Below are 6,000 nucleotides of genomic sequence, written 5' to 3'. Positions count from 1 at the left end.
ATTATATATAATAGATAATAACTCAATGGAGTTATTAATAATAAATGCTATTAACTAATTTTCCTAAAAATCCGCCTTTATCTTAAATATACTTGTAACAGCCACTTTGACCACGTGCTCCATCACTCAGGCTGCGAAATAGGTGGTAGACCAGGTCTTCTAGCCGTTACACTTATTAAATATTAGCCTTCATATAAGATACAACCGTTAATAACAGCAAATACCGAGGATCCATGATCCTGACATAGCTCTGGAACTCTTCAGAAGGATAATTAATCCAGACACGTCAATATCTTCTTGACTGCAATTTAGTGGATAGACTGAGTCTTCTAACCGTTATACCTGCTAAATATAAGACCACACATGAGAACAACCGTTAGTAAATAATAAGTACTGTGGATCCTTGATCCTGACGGGATCTTGAACACACACTAAGGATAACTGATCCAAAACATATGCCAGGATAACATATCCACAGTGTCAAATTTCTGTGCACTAACACAAGGGCTTTTTCCCTCGTGATCAAATCATTGTGTACATCAAGATTTCTATTACATATTCGTTATTATCAACATAGAACTATACCTCACTTTACAGATTTGGATACTTGATCCTTAACTGATTTTTATCCAAAACAATTTGGCGCCCACCGTGGGGCAATTGGTGCTATAATCCAGATTATTTCCTATCAATTTTCAACTTTTCATACCCATATCACCATCAATGGCCTCTCAATCAACCTCTGCTTCATCAACCATGCCATCCTCGGTTTCTCTCTCACCAAGAACTTTGCCGCCGATGCCTCCTTCAATTACGGGAGCACCAAGGACCACCGCGGCTGGAAACAAGACACAAATTCCAGTCTTCCAGAGTTCAAAAACCACTGCTGCCACTACAGTGGTCAAATCTAACAATGATGTTTCTGCTATGTTTTCACAAGTTAAGGAATACATGGAGCAGCAGAACAAAACCAACCAGAGGATCCTACATGAAATTGAAGATCTCAAGAAAAGAAAGAGGCCAGCGGAGGATCAGACTCCCTTGATGCCTAGGGTGTTGGATTTCACTACTCCAGGATCCGTGGCTCAACATACTCAAGGATCCTCGATCCTTCAAGAAGGATCATCTATCATTCAACAGGGGTCCGTGGGTCAACAAACTCAAGGATCCTCGTTCCTTCAACAAGGATCATCCATCCTTCAACCAGGGTCCGTGGGTCAACAAACTCAAGGATCCTCGTTCTTTCAGCCAGGATCATCTATCCTTCAACAGGGGTCCATGGGTCAACAAACTCAAGGATCCTCGTTCTTTCAGCCAGGATCATCTATCCTTCAACAGGGGTCCGTGGGTCAACAAACTCAAGGATCCTCGTTCCTTCAACAAGGATCATCCATCTTTCAGCCAGGATCCTTTGGGTTGTATCCTCAAGGATCCTTCAGCTCCCAACCTCAAGGATCCTTCTGGCAGAATCAAGGATCCTCAGGAATTCACCATCAAAGGTCTTCTTAGGTCCATGAAGGGGCCATCATCCCCATGCAGACCATTGCCTATGGTTGACCAATTCCTATAGCAGATGCTTCTTATCTTGGCTACACTTCTGGGATACCAACGTTCAATCAACGAGAGGTAACATGTATAATCATATATCCTTAGACACTAACCTTGGCTCTATGCAGGATACAGGTATCAACCTGGCTATGGCTAAGGAACTTCAGAAGCTTAAGGATATGATATCCAGCGTGCCAGGAGTGGTCTGTCCAATTCCTGAAATACCATAAGGGAGCCATAAGTTTTCCAGATTTGCTCCACCTATTTGTGATGCTGAAGTCCCGAAACGCTTTCAAACCCCCAACATGAAGGTGTATGATGGGACCACTGATCCGGAAGAACACGTGGCTCAATATAGGGAGAGGATGGAGATCAATCCAATTCCTAAAAGACTCAAGGAAGCATGTCTATGCAAGGGTTTCGGATCCACTAACAGGATCTGCACTTAAATGGCTGCTAAGTCTTCCTCCCTATTCTGTTACTTCTTTTTCGCATTTAGTTAACTTGTTCAACAGCCAATTTTCTTGTAGTAGGAAATTTGAGAAGTTAACTAGTGATTTGTATAGAGTTGTCCAACCTTATAATGAATCCCTTAGGGATTTTGTTACAAGGTTTGGCAGGGAGGCCCTAGAGATCCCTAGTCTTGATATGGCTACGGCTGTTGAAGCGTTCAAGATGGGACATCAAAGGGGCTCCCCATTTTATGACGATCTTGTGATTGTTTTGGACAAAAATCTGCTAAGGATCAAGTATCCAAATTTGTAAATGTGAGGTAAGGTGCTAACACAATAATGACTAATGTATGAGCGTGATATTGATGAACACGATGATTTGATCACGAGGGAAAAAGCCCTTATCGAAGATAGTCTTACTTTGGTCAAAACTTATCGAGGTAATCGTTGGTAAAATAGCTCCGGTCAAGGATTAATAGGATAGTCTTTGGTCGAAGTATCTTAGTCAATAATCAACAAGATAACCTTTGGTCTACGAGTATATGGTTATCTCGGTCTCCGGCACAAAAAACCCCCGGACGGTGAAAACTATCACCGTCAAGTTTATTAATCAACGAAAAGTGGTTACAAATGTTTGTGGAGTATATGATCGAAATTACAATGTAAGCTAGTGTATAGAGAATTATTGAATCTTCTCTAGTGTGTGTGAGAATACAAGTGTGTTTCCTCTTCGATCATTACCCGTTTAAATAATATAACAATAATAACAATATCTCCTAATTACACGGAAGTCCTCCACTAGCCGCTCCATGACTTTGACCACGTGCGTATAGTCGTTCAGTAGCGAGATAAGCGGAAGAACGAGTCACACAGCCGTTGGTGATATATAAACTTCGATCTTCTAGAGAGTTCGTCCATAACCAGCTGTGTTGAATTAGGATCCTATATCCATGTTCCAGCTATAGGGTGTTCCATGTAGATAATTGATGCAAATGCGTCTCCAAGTTGATACACATGTCTAACACATCACTATACTAAATGCAATCATTAGTAAACAAACAATACCGAGGATCATCGATCCTTTATATCCTGATATATATTTCAAGGATAAACTATCCATAAGACAGTTAAGGATAAAGGATCCTCAGTATAAAAATCGTGGCCTAACAATTGCCCCCAAAATGGCGGGTGACAGTGGAACACAGATGTCATTTTGAAATTCAAAATCATTGTGAAAACTGCACGATGGGACGGTTTTGCCAGAAAATTTACCATTTAGCCCTTAAGGTTAATTATAACCGTCTATATATGCCGCCCTATATCTTTTATTACATACACCTTCATCCGACGAATCTGGTATTCTTCTAACCCTCGTTTCTTATTCTCTTTAATCATGTCTGCCGCTTCTTCTTCTCCGGCCCCTTCTAAACCTTCCAAACAGTCATCCGGTGGTTCCGAACTGGTCGAAATGGAACCACAAGGCCTGCTTTCCAACCCTTCTTCTGAAATCTGTAAGCTCACGGATCCCGAGGTCGACAGTTTTCACACATTATTTCCTCCAGAAACCTTGTTCCGACCCTATGAATCCAGCATTAGATGTGACACTTACTCCAAGGTCTAGGTCTGCTTTCCGGCAACTCCTTTTCATATCGGCTATAAATATCCCTTTCAATCTTTTACCCAAAGTTTTTTCGATTCAACTGGCATATCTTACATACAAGCCATGCCGATGATTTGGAGGGTTCTTAGCACCATGGAAAGAATCATTAAGGAGGAAAAAATCGATTTTGGCCTCCCGGAGTTATCTTATTTATATACCCTTACTACCTTCGGTTCTGCCCGTTTTATCTTCAAGTCCAAACCCCGACAGCCCCATCCGATCTTAAAAGCCACGTTAAACGATTCCGTGTGGAGGAATCAATTTTTCTTTGTTAAACGCGACTCGATACCGGGGGGGGCTGATCTTCCTTCCACGTGGGTCACAAAGGGTAGGATCCTGGATCCTTAAGGAATAGCAAGATCCTTTATTCTGCAGCTTTAAAACTTATTCATTTTTGTTATCTGCAGTTGAGAACTTCGCTTCATTGAGCAAGCTACCTGGAACAGAAGAAAAGGCAAAACGGTTCCTAGCACTAGATACCGAAGTTAGGACCTTTCAAGCTCGGTTTGTTGAAGGTTTTTGTGACATATCCTCAAGCTCAAACATGTCAAGTAAGTTAATCATTATAAAGTAAATAAAACAAAATGGAATACTAATCTGTTGATTTCTCCTCTACAGGCACCAAGAAATCTGGAAAGTCCGCTCTCAAGTCTCCCTTGACGACATCAACTGCATGGTTACCTCTCCTACTGTCAAGAAGGAGGGTTCAAAGGCTGGCATAAGCTCCGAGCCCAAGACTGCCACTACCAGGGCCAAATCTGCAGCTTCCAAGAGGAAGAAACCCTCTGATCCCGAGACCCACTGTGACATTGTCTGCTTTGTAAGTGTACCGTGTTTTTCCCTATAAGAATTTAGGATCCAGCATTGTCCCAATTTTGACACGAAATTTGTTGGTAGGCTGTGATTGCTATGAGGGACCACTATGAAAAGACTATCCTCCAGATGAGCGAGAAGATGTCCAGGTTAGGGAAAGCTGCGGTCGCTAAGGATAAGGCTATGATCTAACTCAAGAAACAATTGGAGAATCAGGTATCCTCAGCCGAGGCCCAACGTCAAGAGGCAGTGGAGCAGGTGACTAACGAAGCCAAGGTGTGGGCTACCAGATCGGTACTCCAGGCACGTATCAAGATGGCGATGGAGGCCGGTGATCCTGCTTTCGACAAGTCAGCCTGGGAGGTGGAGAAATGGAAGGCTGCACTTAACGACCTTGGTGGTGAGGATGATGAAGAGATGATTGAGAACACTGAGGCTGGGACCAGTGGCGTTAAGGAGGCGGTTGAAGCCGGCAAGGGGGAAGGTGATGCTGCGGTTGAAGATGCAGCTTAAGTGGGCGATGAAGGATATTAAAGACAAGGCCCGAGCCCACTTTTTTATATGATGTTGATGTTTTTATGAACAATTTCTATGGTCTGTATTTTATAAACAATAGTATTTAGGATAAAGGATCTATGATCCTTAAGACAATATGCGGGGGTGACAAAGGTGGAGGGATCCTCTGTTTGTGGGGATGAAGCCTTTGTTGCCCCTGTTTTTTTTTCCTGCACTTTATGAACTATTAGTAACTCTTACTTAACCCGTATGGATGGTCCATCTTTTCGTATGGTGAAGTCCGGGTTAAGAAATTTTGGATAAGTCCTTGTGGCTTATTTACTTTAATTAACATAAATCTTTTGACTATTTGCTTGTAACTTATTTTAAAAAACTTGTTGTATATAAGTTTAAGCATTGTTTAGAGTTTGGTAAATAATCTTCGAATATTAGATTTTTAGGATATAAGATCTTTAAAATTTTTTTAGAATAGAATATCCTTAAGTAATCAATAAATTTATATAAGGAAAATTTTAGGATAAAATATCCGGAAATTAGTTAAAGACTTCAGTAATTAAATAACTATTTTTAGAAGATTAGCCTTTCTAGCCGGAATATCCAAAGTTATAATAAATATCAAACTTAAGTTAATCAATAAAGATCATATCAGAAGGTCCAAATAGACCTAGGTTACCAGAAGTATCAATCTCCTAATGTTCCTTACAAGAGTAGCTCTAGGATCCGGGATCCTTAGTTTCTTGATCTTTAGTAAGAACTTAGAAAATTCGCTGCAAACAATTCATGTTATTAATTGGGTTTAACCCGTTAAACTGGGGACAAGCCCAACAAATATTCTGGGGACAAGCCCGTGCAGCTGGGGACAAGCCCGTGTAATCTGGAGACAAGCCCGTGTAACTGGGGACAAGCCCAACATACTGGGGCAAGCCCATAAAATAAACTAGGGACAAGCCCAAAAAACTGGGGACAAGCCCAAACTGGGGACTGGCCCAAAGATACGGATGTTAACTGGGG

This window comes from Bidens hawaiensis, unplaced genomic scaffold, assembly GCF_021521415.1.
Source record: "Bidens hawaiensis isolate Kalapana, Puna unplaced genomic scaffold, B.hawaiensis_p1.1 tig00011819_1, whole genome shotgun sequence".
Lineage (NCBI taxonomy): Eukaryota > Viridiplantae > Streptophyta > Magnoliopsida > Asterales > Asteraceae > Bidens > Bidens hawaiensis.
The sequence above is the reverse complement of the archived record's forward strand: the minus strand, read 5'-3'. Positions refer to the sequence as shown.